The 17,615-nt window shown below is 44.8% G+C and overlaps 1 protein-coding gene across 1 annotated transcript in view; it reads right to left on the bottom strand.

The window, feature by feature from the left end:
- LOC122402381 (ecdysone receptor) overlaps nt 1-17,615 on the bottom strand; it is a 152,769-nt gene that overhangs the window by 122,886 nt on the left and 12,268 nt on the right. Inside the window, exon 2 of the mRNA XM_043405106.1 lies at nt 7,117-8,483. The gene's annotated coding sequence lies outside the window, so the exon portion shown is untranslated. The remainder of the gene's footprint in view (nt 1-7,116; nt 8,484-17,615) is intronic.

Here is a 17,615-nt window from a genome sequence, read left to right as displayed (position 1 = left end):
GTTTCTTCCCCTGAGTCGAAACAACTACCCCTGGAATTAATTTGGTCCAACTGCAGGACCGAAGGGATCGACACAAAGGCGTCCAGCGTTATGTAAAAGAACCTAGGCTGCCTAGAGACGCCCCAATCCCGCTTTCGTCTGGTCGTCTTTGTTTTCGGGCGGTTTCACCCTACATTTCCGACGATTCCCGGACCAGCGGTGGACGCTCGCGTCGGAATAGTGCGTGTGCACGCGCGTCGCGACGCGAGAGCACGAAGAACACCGGATATGGACTAGACTACAGCCAGACGGCCCGGAATGGAAATCAATACAGTCTCAACACTCGTCGGCTTCTCCCTCCCGCCACCCCCGCGTTTCCCAACCTACCTCATTCTCAGTCCGTCTCTGTCGTTTCCCGGGCTTTTTATCATCGTTTTCTCCCTTCCTTCCACGCGCCACCCTCTCCTTTTCACCCTCTTTCCCTGCTGCCCCTTGTCTTTCTTTCCGGTGGCATCATTGGCTGCCGGAGTAGTTTCCAGGCCTAACGCAGATTACACGCCGTTCGCACAATGGATCTTGCAAAACTCCACTTTCCACCAACCTTTCCCCCTCCCCCGCGTCCCTGCACCCTTTAACAGCGAGAGACTCGTCCGTCTCCACTCAGGCTTTTAAATCTCCGATGAAAAGACAGAAAAGGGTTTCTCTGTGGTCGCGAGTCGTGCGCGGACTCGTTCCAACGACGTGCGCGTTTTTTAATCGACCGGAAGAGGGGGGGAACCGAATGCGTCACTGGGTCATGCACAGAATTTCGCGGGAATTACGAGGAGTATGCAATTTTTCGTGAACCAAGAAACATTCCCAGCAACTAATTCGAGTTTCCATAATACAAATCCGACATCGTTGCACTGGATTTTAGGTGAAAAAAGGTGATTCCGTTCCACGAATTCCACGTGGGAAAGTTGTTGCAACGGCGAAGGAAAGGGACGAACAAAGATAAGACGATCCGCGGCGGGGAGGAGCGAGAGGCACGATCGGTGAAACGATTCAAAGGTTCCCGTTGTTAAAACGAGATAACGAAGACCAAACATGGACTTGCCGGCGATTTCAGATGGCGACCGATTCGCGATCCTTTTACGGCGCGGTTACATTCTGACGCTTGTGCAAGGTCCGCGCGCGCGTCGCGTTCGCGCGCACCGAGTCTGATCCTTAAGGGACTATTCTCCTTCGAAACTTTTTAGAGTTGTCCCCCGGCAACGTTCGAGTGGAATTTTCTGCACGCGTCCAGACACAGACGATCGCTGGAGATTCCACACCTATACGATCCTACTGTCTTCGAAGCGACCTTCGTCGACGGAAACCACGCGATCCCGAGCACCTTTCGCGGCGGTCGGGTTTAATCGATAGCCAGACACGCCCGCGTCGGTCGAAATCGTCGCGCGGAGACGCAAGTGTATTCACAGGAGCGTGCCAGCGTGCTCGGTTGCGACACTTGTTTTGTGACCTGGATATCTCCGTTCCTCCACTCTATACCCACTACCTCGTATACCCAGTTGCCCCCCAGAGTCCCTTTCCCCGTCGTACTGTCACCCCTGCTCCCGCTGCGGCGGCCTGCTCGACCCGTCGATGCCATTCGAATATCTGGTTCACCGTGCTTCTCGACCACATGCCGCGCGACCACTGTGTTTCACCCCTCCGTGATTCATCCCCCCGCGCCCCCCACCACCAACTGAATTCTAACGCGAACCCCTCTGACCTCGTCCTTGACTTTTTACCCCGTGCTACGGGGCAAGGTGTACCGGGGGCCGATGCTCCGTCGCGATTTATTTCGAATCCGCGAAACCTTAAAAAGCTTCCGGGTGTAATCCTTTCAAACACTCGTATTAAATTTCTACAAATATAACACTCGAATTACGTCTATTCTTACATCCTCCTATCGATTCTGAATCTATATACCGTAATGATTCGTAACCTGAACGTTTCTAATCCTCCCAACTGGAGGGATCTTCTTCGAAATATGAAAAACGACAAAATGCGCTTTTTCCTTTAATTAATCGAACTCAACACGAATCGCTGACAAATAATATTCGGTGAATTTCGTAACTTCGAGTATGGAATCAGCAAATCAAAGACACAGGAACGATTAATGCTTCCTCACTCGTCCTTCGAGCTGCTGCGGCCAGGACTCGATCGAGCGACGACTCGAAGGACATTACTGTGCATTCTCGAGCATGTATTGTTTTCCCAAAGTTTTCAAGGCTAGATACAACTTCGGTTCGAGCATTCCTGGCTATCGATTGATCGTGTGCCTGCGAAAGGACGCGACGCGAGCAGCTTGGCTATGCTCAGACGCGCGTGGCAGCTTTGGAATCCTGTCCAGGATAGCGCGGTTTCGGTCAATGATGGAAACTTTGATGTATGCGATCGATCGATCGATGGACGTCGTTGCGTCGCAACGGTACATTCGTAAAGACGTCGAGCCGTAGCTATTCGCTCGTTTGATACGGTAATTCCTGCTTTCGAGCTGCAAAATCGAGGTCGTCCGGTGAGCTTGAAAGCGGAGGTGGCGATATCTTTATCCGGAGTAGGTATAGATTTATGTATGAACGCCTAACGAGGCGATCGAATGCGACCAGAGTTGGATTTTGATACGTTATATATTTTACAGCTTTAGAAATTGCGTATTAACGATGGAATTGCGAGGATTTCCCAATTAAAAACAAATCAAACGAATTAATTTCAATTGTACTCGAAAGCAGGGCAGTTATTTATTTTGAGTTAAACATAGCGTGAAAAATTAGTTTACGATACGAAATGCGATTGCTTCGAATACAGACAATGGGTTGAGTTCATGCAGTCACTCATCGTCGCGCTTGCTGAAAAAGTAACGTCATAGGAAGTTAGACATTATTAAACAGTTCAGCTTCTTCCTGTACCACTTGCTTCTATTGTCAATCATAAGAGATATGACCAGATCAAATTGCGTGACTCACCCTATACATTGCTTTGCGGATTGCATATCAGAGTGCGATATATATAGTGCAATTCATACGTTAATGTTCACAAATAAAAGAGTACACATTTTAGCAATGTAAAACATATTTCCTATGTCTGGTCCTTTCATGCCATCGGGGACGAAACTAACTCAAACCTGATTTACTTCTATTTTAAATTTCAAATTTCCGTCGAGATATATTTTCTTCCGATATTATGTTCCGCAAAAATTTTAACAAAACTCTCAGAGAAACGTAACTGCTTTTTAAGCAATGTCATAAAATGCTTGAAATGCTATATGAATTAGTGATTCAAAATGGACGATATTTTATGGGGCCCTTTAATATTCCAAGTTTGTATTCCACGGACACGGAAAGCTAATTGTTGACGTGTTTACCGTTCGAAATTGATATTTCATTCAAATATAATCGCCGCCCCGAGCGCAACGCGAAGAATTGACCGAAGACTTGGCGCAAAATCACGAGCGAGCTTCGTGGGACGCAGAAGGAGTAATCGAAGCACGTGTGAGCCGACAGCGTCTAGAATTTCAACGAGCTTTCGCTAACTGTAAAACTAAACACTTTTTTTCTTGCTGTATTGTTCCTCGAGCTGCGATTCACCGCCATCGACATCTACCTACGATTTAAACTGTTCGAACGCTTCGAGCTTCTCTCATTTCATCCGAGAAAAAAAAAACTCCCCGAAAACGATCCAACTAATATTTTGTTTTCCTTCGATGCTCTGTTCGTTTCTGCGTTTTAAATTTAACAGTTCGTATATTTGTTCGCTGATTCTCCCTCGCTGCCTATTGATTTTTCCAGCAATATTCAGAGTAAAATTTCCTAGCAATAAATTGAGCTCTACGGTAATAGAAATAGCTTCGTTTACTATGAAATTTTAATATCCGTTATTCGACATTTTGTCCTCTTCGGAGAATATCACATTTTAAAATAAATTTACATCCATTCGAATTTAGATCATTTTAAATATAATGCTCCCCAAGCACCAATGTACCCTAAACGTTGAATGTATTAAAATTTCATTCCAAATGGTGTTCCCAGAACCCCCGATGGTTCGATAAAAGTTTAAAGTCTTCATTTTGATTCTTCTATAAGAGTTACACATTGTTCTCCATATTTAAAAATGAACGTCCAAACGGGCAACTTTAAATGGCCCTCACTGTCAGAAAAGCACAAGTTCCGTTGTTTGAAGATTTCTTTAATCGAACTGTCGTGTCCGCAGCTCCGATCCCAAAGGTTTTAGCGTAAAACAAAACCACTCGAGTCGAAAGAGAGCTCAACAACAAAGTTGAAAGGCAGAGTTTATCGACGCCAGCGGCTAGCTCGCCCAGGCTTCTTAGAAAGCTCTTAAAATGCGAATAGCGTGGCCATGAACGACAGAACGATACTCGCGAAGACGACGAGCACGGGAAATTCGTCACGTAAATGCCGGACAATGACTCTATGCTACCAGTGAGCCAAACGACCGACCGAGGTGTCCGTTATAGCTCCCTACGATGAAAAACCATCGTATCACCTACCGCAGTGCCCAGTGACGTTGATGCACTTGCTGCACTTCGATACCTAATAACGCTGTAAATTCCGCGTCCTTTTTTTTTTCAACCCGACGAACGAATTACTCCGCAGAAACGCCTGAATCTGGTAGCTGTTACCATTTGCCTTGGCAAGAAGTAAATTGCAACTGCATTTTTTCCAATCTCGACGTTACATCGCTTGGTAATTCTTTTTTTTTTTAATCCAGATTGTTGCTGTCATTTTGTTATTACGGTCTGCGGTGGCCAGCGAGCCTGAAATCTATTACGATCGAACGGACCTCGAAGAGCAAAAAATTGGTCCTTGGAAAAATATTTTTTAATAATTGTAAAAATATTTCGAAACGATAGGAAAGACCACTGACGACCGACAGTATAAATATCGGATCGTTTAGCGAATGTTTCGTGCCCGAACGAGTAAAACGAATCGATCGGAGGGGCAACCGGCTGTATTCCTAGACGACCAATTAAGATATTGTTATTAAGTTGTCCGTGAGTGGCACGCCATTGGGTCGAAGCCCCGAAAGGAAGGCCACGAGGATTTCGAACCGTGCCTCGAACGTGAATTTCATACGAGACGCCCGTGGTGGGCCGAATTGATCGTGAAACGAAACGGGAGACATCGATGCCGCGTCGGTGCGTTCGCACGAGTGAAAGTGAACGGCTAAGACCGAGCGTCGAATGTCGAGCAACGATCGTAAAAGAATTCCTTGCGATAATTTACCCCGAACGAGGAACGAAGATCGACGCAGAAGATAAATACATACTGCGAGAAGGTATCGGCCACCTTTCACTCGCGAGCGTGCGACTCTCTGTGCGCTCGTGTGTCTACGTATGTGTGTGCGTCGTGCGCGTAACGACACCGCCGCTTTTCGTCCACCGAGGGTGCTAATTATCCCGCAAGAATGAAGATTTCCTCGACCAGATATCCAGGTAAAAGTTTCCTCCTTCCGGAACGCCGATCGAATCGCTCGCTAACGAAACGCCCATCTCGCCGATTCACCCTTTACTGCTACGAAGACATTTTTTATTTTTCGATTCCGCGGGCCCACGATCGAATAACAAATAATTACCAATTTTAGTACAAAATTAAACACAGTATGAACGAATGAAACTCGAGGACAGCCCTTAAATAGCCCTTTGTGAACCAGTTTTGTAAATCACCGTGGCCATTATTATCGTAGTGCGTTGAAAATTAATTTTTATGCACCTTATATTCATTTTAAATATCGAAAACAACCTTTCCTTTGTACGAGCAAACATAGGTATCGAATAACAATTTTAGTCTTTCGACCGATCATCTATTTTAAACGTCAACTATCCAGCAGCTATCGATAGAACATTGTTAATTTATAGCGATACGTACGACTCGTCGTATGTAAGTAGGTTAGTCCCGGCTGGGTTAGACGTCTGAAAAGGTTGCGACTGCTCCATTGTGCGGTCAGCGATATACTGATTCTGCGCAGTCGCCCGACGCCTTAGCGTGAAATACGGAGTACCAATATGGCGGAGGAGGGGTAGTTTGAAGCTGACCATATATTGCACTGATTAAGCACGAATTTTTTAACCCATAATTCTCATAAAAATAAACGCACGAATTTAATTGCAACCCCCGTTGCTAAACAAATATTTGAAAGCGCCATTGCCCCCCGTATGCCATCAAGAGCGTCAAGGACAACAGTGTGGATTAGGATTGCCAAGCGGAGGCAAATCCCTCCATAGCCTTCTGAGACGAGAGGCTTCCGTAGCCATTCTTTACTCCGTCGATTTCAATTTAATCATTTATGGCGACTCGAAATTCTAATTGGGATTTGAAGGACTCAGAGTTTCTCCGTGTGACGAAATCTGCTATATGTAAAGATTGACGTATCCGAAACAAGCCGTTCGACGCCCGTGATAGAATCGAACCACGACGAGATCGTGGACCGGTTCGCTCGCGATCGAGACTCGAGAGGTTTCTCGAAAATCTTTATCGACGATTACGATATCCAAACCTGCCGCTTTTGTGTTTGAAAGGAGAATGTTAGTTTACATTGTACGTCACGAATAGCAGTAAAATTAGACTTCATCGAAAATCGGAGCATCAAAGTTTGTTTCCACGCCTCCCGTGGATAAATATTCCCTTCGACGTCCCTCCGAAAATCTCAGAACTTCTAAAGATTTCGACTATTGAAACGAATTACTTTTAGTCAAATTATCACACGGAGACACGTCCCTTTGCGACTATTTGCACATTGATATTTGCTAGGTCATAAACAAAGTAACTATTCGTTTAAAACTCGACGCTTATATACTTGTCTTAGAACAGGGGTGGAAAAGAGGAATCAACGTGCCAAAACAAAGGAAACCATCGCGAGCGAAACGAATTTTACGGAAGAAACGATTAAGACCAGGAATTTTCGAAATACACAAATATAAAAAATAATTTAATTTTGTGTTACCAGAGAGGATAAAGGAAGGGTCCGACGGTAAAGACGGAGAGCTTCGAGCGGGTAGCGAGGATTTCAAACGGGATGAAACGTTCCACCACCGGGGACGGACATGCCGCCATCTTTCAAGTAAAAACTCAAAACGAAAAATGAAACGGCACGTACCTTGATCGTATATATGTAGAACAGGCCCCGCAATCGCTGAGTAGATTAACCGCAAAGTAGAAGTACTCTAACCATAGCGCGTATAGAATTATTTAAGCGTTCACACTCTGTTGTACGATCCTTGCTTTGTCTCCTTCGTCCTCTTCTCGTCACTTATTACGTAGTGATCTATCCTATTAGTTGCTATTATTATTCTCTTTGCCCTTAGCCGTTATCGCTAACGTCGTGCTATTACTATTCGGTATCGCTATTATTATATAAATTATTATTATAAATATATCTGTGTCTGCAGGTACTTTGCTGTCCTGGTTCGTAGAATCGATTAAACGGAGGGGCGGTTACAGATTGGATGGTTAGGTTTTGCGGAATCGTGACAGGGTTGGGCAGGGGGTGTGTTGGGGGTGAAAGAAGGGGGGAGGGGGGATGGTGACGTTATCAACGAGAATTCCTGATCGAATCTCTCGACAAACCGAACGGTTTCTTCTGGTGCGTCCGTGCGCTGATCGCAGGTCACGGGGTTCCTCTTTATACTCTTTTTATCCGAAGAGACCTGTACAACGTTCTTGCATATACATGTATATAGAAAGAGACAGATATAGATGACACGGTCACACAGATTGCGCGTAGGTGACTTTGTTCCTGGCCGAACAATACAATTAAACTCTTCTCTTGCGACTATAGATCACTTAATCGTATCGAATAATAATTTGTCTCGCTTGTGTCTCTGTATGTATATATATATATATATATATATGTGTGTGTATATATATATAGATAACGTCGTTATCGTTAATAATATTATTTGTATTATTATTTATTATTTGTAGTTGCGTTCTTCGGAGGGGCCTAGGCACTATTGCGCTGCGAAAGAGGTTTAAGTTTGAAGGTACTTGTTCGTACGAGGTATATGTTCTCAAGGTAGAAGTTTTAAAATGTTAGGAGCGATACGCACACGCAGCGATCCCGCTGGGGAGAATGTGTCTTGTCTTGGCGAAACAGCCGCGGGTAAGGGGACTACTTTTCAAGGTTCTCCTGCCCTTTTTCTCCACCCTTTCTCCCAGCTAGTGCGTGTTTCTCGATCCCCTAGAGCTCGCCTCTCTTCCTCCTTCGTCTCACCGTTTTTCTCCGTCGTCGTTTCTTCTTCTTCGTCTTCTTCTGCTGCTTCTTCCGCCTTCTCTTCTTCGTTTTCTTCTGAATGGTGAGCCTTTTACTTGACGATCGATGGCAAGGCCCTCTCCGCCACGGTAGGGTCTCTCACGGGAGGTCAGAAGTCGTTATCACCTCCTCGAGCTTTCCCGCTTGTAAGCCACATCGCCCTGGGCCTTGCTGCCACCCTCCTCCCCTGGATGCTCAACTATCACCACCATCTGGAACACACCAACACGCACCCTTTCAGACCAATTTTCGGTAGGTGTTCGCCATTCTTCGACCCTTCATCGACGCGTGTCGCGCGCACAGACATCGAAGGTTTCATTTATCGAACGATTATTTATCGACCGGCGAACTCGCGAGACTGGTTCTAACGAATTTTCGCAATTTTCGACGCGAAGAGAAAACGAGGCAGGAACGTAATATCTTTCGAAATGGAATGGAACGTGTTTGCCCGAGGATCGCGGGGCACGCTGCTCTTAACATTCATGCATTTCTCTTCGAAGCTAGAAAATTAATTTCCACGAATACGCGGCCGAACTGGCACGCCGTCGACCAGTCTGAGACTCTCGAACGATTCGCGCGTGAAAACATCGCGGACTTTATCAATTCGTAACAGTTGTTCGTTTAAATGGCCGAGCGACGTCGTTTTCTCTGGTCAGAAAAAAAAAATTGGTAAAAATAGAAACCGTGGACCGAATCGTGTCAAAATCGTGTCGGTTTTTATACGAAATTTCTATATAAAAATCATATAACCTCGAAGCAATCGTGAAACGGCAAATTTTTTCCACCGATATTAAATGCACCACTGTTACGACATCTTATATAATCATATTATTCAATACCATTCTATGCAGAATCGTGAACGCAAAAACTCGCTAGACAACTTTTACCGTGGTTGCCAATAACATCACCAGCGCCATGGCATTCTATAAATACGGGAAATATGTGAGAATACCCAGCGACGAGATTACGATAAACGATTCTATCGTTAAAATACGAACGACGCGTTTCATTTTCGTATCCTTCTTTAAAACGCAAGTACGGTCGTGATAATTTTTTAAAAAGTACTCGGACGGTGATGGTTGTCGGATGGAGACGCGATCGGAACGGTATCCATCGTGGCCGTAAATAGAAGGGTAAATACCCTATAAATCGCCGTCGTGGCCCCGATCGAACCAGGTAAAAAGGAAACGGGGCTCCGTTTTCGTGCTCGACGGCCCTGAACGCGTCAGAGGAAAACAGAGAGACGAGCCGAGGCAGAGCCAGGCATAAGGGAGGGTTTCACGGTATTTTTAATTTCACCCTCTGATCGTCGGCCGACGCTGCGCGTTTGTGCGTGGCCACTTCACGTGAGGATGGAGCCCGGCCAACAAAGAACGTACACGCGCGAAGACTGGTTCGCAACGCGACCTGCTACGCATGCGAGCACACCGTGAAACAAGAGACAATGCAGCCCTGGACCTACGTCAACGCGAAATTAAACCGCCGTGGCTGGACGACGACGGAATGGGATCACCCGGGAGAACTCTCGAGGGTCAGGCCCTTTCGGGCACCGCAATTATATCCCCGGACACCGGGAGTCATATTTATCTTTTTCCGGGGCGCGTTCCATGCCTGGGTAACAATTTAACGCATTCGCGGATCAAAACCCTCGGATTGTTCGCGAAAACGAAACTCGTTGCTTGTCTTCGGACGATTGGAAACTAGCATGCCCAGAATTTGATATAAAACTCTTGGAGGATCCTATCTAAATATAAAAATTAGTGGAAATGAGAATAAAAATGAGAACGAACTCGACGTCTCTAGGGCAGAGAAAGATGATCGAGTGGAGCCTAACCCTGACGACGACTCATTACTCAAATAGAAAGAAATGGGGAAAGAAAATAGAGAGTTGAAAGCGATAATAAATGACCTAGCCAGTCCAAGTAACGAAGTTGGTAGCAACGATCATAGGGAGTAACTAGAGGGCGCAGTTGTGGCGTGTCTTTTCCCGCCAAAAGTGTATTTATTTTATCATTCCTCTAATCGTAAAGTGCTAAAGTCAACGCCGACATATCATTTTACCCGCCCATTACAAATAATTGAGTAGTGATTGAGTTACTCGATAATTGCTCAATTTTCAATCGTTGACCTGGTGACAATTATTTGATCGCGGTCCATAGCAATTTTCATTCGCACTCCAGGTTCCATGGACTGTCGTCGGAGAAGACTCATCGACGAAAAAAGTTACGCTCTATTGATGCAAGCGAACCGTTAGCACGGTGGACATTGTTATTCTTCCGCGCAGACAATGGAAGAAAGAGATCGCTGAAAGGAAGGCAAGAAAGCAGGAAGGAGAGCAATAGACGCGAGGAGAGGAACTCACAATGTGCACAAGGCCTAACATCTGTCCGGAAGTGCGTAGACGCCTTCCATTTTCATTTTCAATTTGCATACGTTGACCAACGCGCGTTGTAATACTCCGCGATTGGGCAAAGAAGCAGACCGAACCGTTGAAAATGCATCGTGATTCGACGGACGCGCTGTACACAGTAAAATTCTGATTATCCGGCATGCTCGGGACTGGGGCAATGTCGGAAAATCAATTATGCTGGATAATTGGATTATGCCTACAAGTGAAGCGATAAAAACGAAGAATATAATCACAAACGAGGTATATCAGTACACCTTACATCCAATGTATTCTGTCGGCCCATTTTTCGCAATATTATCGACAGATTACAGAAATGGACACAAGAGGAAGTGAGATTACAGAAATATTTCTAGCCACACATTATATAATATTTTCGGTAAAGAATTTTTTTCTCGAAAATGGTTAGGATTTCGGGGATATGCGTATCCACCAAAAATGATTGTAATTGACGCCTGCAACTGAAAATAATTTTTCCAGAACGATTTGAAATTTTTATTTTCGCCGAAAAATTTCAGCACCTTCCTGAATTTTTTTCTCGAAAGTGCGTAGGATTTCGGGGATACGTCTATTCACCAAAAATGATTGTAATTGACTCCTGCAACTGAAAATAATTTTTCCAGAACGATTTGAAATTTTTTTTTCGCCGATTGTAATAGCGTGCAGACAAATAGAACGTCGAGGAAACCTAAGAACCTGAATTTGCTCAACGCTTTCGCGAAACCGCGTTCTTTTCTCTGTTAGCTTTCCACCAGCAGCAAGGATCCCGTAAACAGGGTCGTAAACCTCTCTTCAACGAGAATTCGCCTCAAGAATAAAGTGCTCCAAGTATTTGAACAGTCAACATGACGCGGTTAATTCGTCTCGTGTTGAGTGAAACTTCGAAATAATATAAATCAGAGGTGTTTTCAGAATGTTATAAAAGGACCGGGCGTGTAATCACAAAACGAGAGTTTATTTTCTAACAAACGGTGGAAGGATCTTCGTCCTTTTGTACTTGCTAGGTGTCTAAATCGCTAACGCCGTTCGTAGGAGAACAATAGGAAAATAATTCGTAATATTCGCGTGGATTGCTGGCATCCACGGATTCGTATTTCCCGCGCTATCGATCGTATCGAGGGTGTTTTAATAAAGCTCGCGATAATTTATCCCGTACACGGTCGTGCGCGCGTGTGCTGCATCGCCATCGTCGATATTCGGCTGTCTCCTCTCTATAGGGGCATTAGTTCTCGCGTGCTTTTACAGTGGCGATCTTCGGCGACGATCTTTCGCAATAATTTTATAAGCCCGGTTGTCCGGATGCGCTCGTGTGCCGTAGATTCACGGAGATTCGATCTAAATGCACGCGAATGCTAAGGAACCATAGCGTGCACCAGTGGTTCTTAACCCTAGAAACGCCAACCAATACCAAGGGTGCAAGTTCTTTTTATTTTCCACCAGAAAACGATCTTTCGACGCACCTTAAACCTAGGACTCTTAAAAATCTCCACAAGTCCAAATATTATGTATTATAGATACAATGTTACATTAATTTAAACTGGAAATTTGTTCTGTAATACTTTGATCTAGTCTAAATCAGATTTACAATTCATAAGTTTCGATATCTATAAGCTCTCTACCTCAACTGTAAAAATATCACTAAATAACGAAAATAAATAAATTTGACGCTTCTTTTTTCGAGAACTGCTAAATTCTTGACACTCCCTAAACAGATCTATGGATACCCTCGATACTCAAGATATTCGAGTGTTCTAAGCTTCGAAACTTCGTAGTCTCCGCCATTTCGAAGCCGACGATGCGATTCGAGATACCTATCGTCCGATTTGAGCGTCCGTGGTGACCTTCGGGCAGAGTTTCGCGGGTCTTCGAGCACGGTTAGCGGTCACGAAAATCGTAGAGAGCGAACAATAATTAGTTAACGTGCCTGATCGCCAGGCATTGTTCGCTCGTGCGAACGCAGCGTTCACCGCGAGAGGAAGGGAGAGGGAACGACGCGGAACGGTCGACAAAGAGGGAAGGAAGAAGGAAGAGGGCCGTAGGTATCGTAATACAATACTATTAGTTGAACTTGAGCTACTTATGAATGACCTTGTCTGGTTCAGGCACACCGACAGACCGTCGCCATGGTATCAGCGTGTCCTGTGACGCTCGTGTGCGTGAATGCGCGTCCTGTTGTGGCTGTGCTCATTGTTTTTTCCAACGAGCCGTCTCGGACGTGTATCAGAACCCCGGGCTGGGGTATCACAACACCAGGCCAGGCCTGTTTCGTCTGGATGGAAAACGCTGCCAGTGTTGCAAAATGGAGGTGTTGCGTTTCGCTCGCCCCTTCTAGACGCTTCCAGGTACTCGCCAACGACAAAGAATCGCTATGTTCGCTCGTGCCACCTTTCTTTCATCCAAAAACTACTTTTCCATCCGCGGATATTCCGAGAAATGCATTCATAGCGGCTCGATGGGGTTCATATATAGAGCCCGCGGCGGCCATATTGTTTTTCAGCGCTTCCTCTTCCGTTTCCTTTTGATAACTTCCGTACGATATTCGCGTGTTTTGGATGCTACTAAAATGTATTAATTCGTTACGCAAGATACAGTCTGATTGGAATAAATCTAATTTTAAGGCGACTAGGAGCCACGTCGATGTCGTCCTTTCGTTTCATCGGGATTCAATCATCCGGGAATTCGTCCTCGGATCGAAACTGTCGTGTCAGGCGTTCCTTCTGTATTCCCACGACGTGTCAATGATTGTCTCGAGTCCGACAACGTTCCCTCCACGTCTCGTTTCATTGAGGTTACATAAGCCTCATGACTTTACCGAGGTTTCCACGCGAACAGATACCCGTTCCCGACAACAGCCAATCGATATCTTTCTCGTTGAACGGCTACTATTGCAACGTTGCAGCGCAGGACACCAGGAAACAGAAAAAGGTGGCCCCGCGATAGTCTTAAACCGTCTTGTCGCTGATATCGCGTCACCGAATCTCGGAAGAACCGGTTGTAAAAATAGCTTATAAAGTTCGAGAATCTCTTGAATATTACATCGACTGCCGCGTCATCCAACCGATGCGATTGTTCGATAAAGGAGTTAATCCTCAAGGTGATGTGTTGAAATAAATTCGTATAAGATTCATGAATATCAATGAGGTTTGGAAATATGTGACAATCCTTGGTTGCGTAGCTTCCGATTGCTCGAAAACAAAACTTTCGTCCCGTCTACATATTTCCAAATCTTTCTATAATTCTCGATCAAACGTCTTCTTAGAAATCTTCCGTAGTAGGTAATAAAACTTTTATGCAAAGTGGGAATTTTAATTATCCGTACAAAGAACACTATTTCTACCGCCAGACATTAACAAAACGAAAATCGAGCAGATGTAAATTACAGATACTTTTTCCCCCCCTAACTTTCCCCAGTTCTCGACCGAAAACGAAGAGCTGGAAAGTTTATCAGGGATTTTCTAGAGCAAGTAAACAGGTTCGCTTTCATGCGACCAACCACGGTCAAGGCTGAGCGCTATTACGCTCTCGTTCGCTGGCTGCAAATTACTATTTTCTTCTTTTAGAGTGATTCTTTGCTGCCGTGTCATTGGCATGCCGGCTGTTTTACGTCCCCGTAATCGTGCACGCTCTCATTGTCCTCGAATAATGATGTTTCATGCTCGGCCAACACTTCTGCGTTCGGCTTGAATCGTCGAACGAGTTTCTTTGTGGAAAGGAAACGGAATGGCGAAAATAAACGCGCCACTTCGACCGGGGGAAAAATGAGCACGGTAAACAGAGAAGATGCTGCTTTCACGGTTTCATTTTGCTCGACATTTCTTCGCCGGCTTACCATTTTCTACTTGCTCGTGCAAATAGTTTATCTCTCCTCTGTCGTTCGTGAATTACTGTCGCGGTGTGAAGCTCTTCGAGCACGCCATTTCGAGCATTATTCGCTTACAATGTTATAACAGTTGCTTACTATAGTGTATCATGATTTGTGAAGAGCACCTGCTTTTCCCTGGCTCAGAGATTCCATATAGTATCGTTAACTACGAGCCATATACGCGTATAAACTCTCCAATGATTACATTTGGCATAAAAAAGAGCATCGTATCGATCGAAGAGACGATCAAGTACGATTCGAGGTTTCCTCGACGCCGCCGGTGCAAAGACTGTTTTTTTATTTAAAACACGACGGGAAGAAAAGTAATGAGAAACGACACGAGGCAGTCGGTCCACTTGTGCGTCCACGTCGCATATACATACGATTAACGGCACGATCGATAATGTATTCCGCTCGAAAATAAACTGACCTATACCAACAGCGATGTTACCACTTCCGCCGAGTGACCCCTCGTGGCTCGATAAATATTTACATGACTGCGAACTCGGGCTGCAGTCGAGCGACTTCCGATCGATGGATCGATCCTTCCTCACGATCGTGAAACGTGTCGTGCGCGCAGCTGCGTCGCGCACCCCGAGAATCCGATCTCGAGGACGCAAGGTCAGTCGACGAGTTTTCGAGTTCGATACGAGTAAAATACGACTATATCGTGAATCGAACCTTCGAGATTAGTATAGAAGTATACGTTATGGTGAAGTTAGGTAAGTAAATTCGATAGAGGAAACGAGCGGATCGCGATCGAGATAGAAGCCACAAGACGCTACGAATCGCGCGAAGTGCGTTCCAACGAGCCAACAGCACACGTGCACCGTCCGTTGCACACGCGTGCGCACTTGCACCGCGCATATTCATGCAACGACATGGCCTCTGGTCATCCGAAGCTTCTCTTTCTCGTCGGCGTTCATAGGCGGCTGCAGTTTGCCCGCAATTGCATTACACGCGCGCGTTTATGCAACGCGGAGGGCTCCGGCTGACGCACTCGCCCTCTGTCTTTTCAAGGGTGACTACCTGGGGGGCACGAACATCGCTTTTTAAGAGGATATCCTAGTCTGGCACTTTCAAAAATTTAAACTCTTTATTTGCATCGTCTGCTTAGTACTCAATCTCACCGAGCAACTAAAGAAAGAAACTTAAAATTTGTTTAGCAATAATAAATTTCTCGATGAATTGCGTCAACGAATAAAGTACTTTTGCAACTATTCTATGGAGAATCAACTACATTGGTGGTAGATTATTTTCTGATAATTGGGGGCTGAGAATTTTTGGTAGAATCGAAAGTAAAACAGCGAGGTGTTCGTAGCTTCTGACGACGGTAGCCGGAATGTGCATCGCTAGCACGGACTAAAGACGAGTCGAGGACAATAGCTGAGGATGCATTTTTATTCATCGGACGCTCGGTGAATCCCTAATAGCTATGGGAGTGGTTTCGTTCACCGTGATCTCGCTATAAACGCACGCCATATAGACGCTTTCTCCAAACGCGTTTCGAAAACACTTGTTACGTTAAACTCCCGATCGAAAACACACTCGATTGCAAATGCCTGGGAAATCGTATGGCATTATGTTATTACAAGTCCCGTTTACGCTATCGAACCGTTCCCTGGAAAAAGGGTATTACGTTTCATAAATTGAAAAAAAACTACGCTCGGTACTGCACTGAAAATTCGATTTTATTGAAAAAAATCTCACGTAGACGTTCCAGTTTCGGAGAGGCTTCTTCTGGTTGGAAAAAAACCAGCTAAATCCAACCGTGTCAGCGTTTGTCTGTACAACCATTTCTTATACTACTTGCGCTGATTCTGTTAGTCAGGCAAACCAGATACGGGTTTAACAGGGATAAACCAAACCGGATATGTTCAGAATCTCACGAATGGAGACTGGGAGACGTATTAAATTGTTGCAAACGAAACGGGTGAATTATTAATAAAAATAAAACAAACAGTCGGTTTATATTAGTAAAAAATCTGTTTTCTCACAAGCAGCGACACTAACGACACTAATATATGCTATAAAAGAAATATTCTAACAAAATAATTTCTAGGTCGCGTATTTAATTTCGGATATCTGAAGAGGGGATCTGCCAATAATGGTATAAAATATTCAAACGATTATCCGTCAATTTCTGGAAATTTCAGGCATATCGATACCTTATGTCGTATGGGATTTGTATACCTATAGCAGTTTATCTCTGTACCCGTAATTATTGAAGATGATTTATCGACCAAGAATAAATTAATAAATTTTAATAAATATTTTCTGGGACACTCTAATAGCTCCATGCAATAGATCAATATTGAAACTAGTCTGCGTTGGACATTCACCACCGCGATCGGTCACAAGCGTATAGGTTAGGTTTGCTTATCTCACGCGAGAAGCGCGTTAATAATCCACGGCTCGCGGTTGCGCGTTGTTTAACTGGAACAACCGAGTCGGTTTTAGGACTCCTGATGGGAATCTGACTCACCGAATCGCGGTAATTTAACGATCGGACCTGGCGATAGTCCACCGGTCTCCGGCGTGGTTATTATTTTCTGTTTCGGCCGATCGATCACGAGAATCTCGGTTTCGTGGTAACGAAACGTGTAGTTTCGATATGTCTTCGCCACCCGAATCCCTAATGGTCTTAGCTATATCGATTAAGAGTCATCCTTCTCTTTCGCAGAGACTATGGTACGAGGAAATGTCGTTAGTTGCGAGCGAAACTTTTTTACCCCGGTATAGTATGTTCGTGTTAAAAGATCGTTTTGGTTTCGGAGAAACGAATACCACAAATTTTCAGAGTAGACACTGTACTGTATGTTACGGTTTTTATCGAACAAATAACGGATGAGAAATTATTCATCTTTTGTCCGTTGTCTGAAATTTTGCTCGTCTCTGATCGAAGAAATATCGAAGAGTAAATAAGAATTATGATAAAATCGCGTGGGAAGTATATCAAAATATTTTTGATCGACGACACGCTAAATACGTGAACGAAGAAGCGTCGAAGGCATTCGGTTTGAAGAAAATTGCAGAGCATCGAGAAGCTCGGGTTGAGAACCGCTGACGTAGTCA

The sequence above is a fragment of the Colletes gigas genome, unplaced genomic scaffold (genome assembly GCF_013123115.1).
Source record: "Colletes gigas isolate AHSC1104 unplaced genomic scaffold, ASM1312311v1 Colletes_gigas_Sc00035, whole genome shotgun sequence".
NCBI classification, from domain to species: Eukaryota; Metazoa; Arthropoda; class Insecta; order Hymenoptera; family Colletidae; genus Colletes; species Colletes gigas.
The sequence above is the reverse complement of the archived record's forward strand: the minus strand, read 5'-3'. Positions and strand labels throughout refer to the sequence as shown.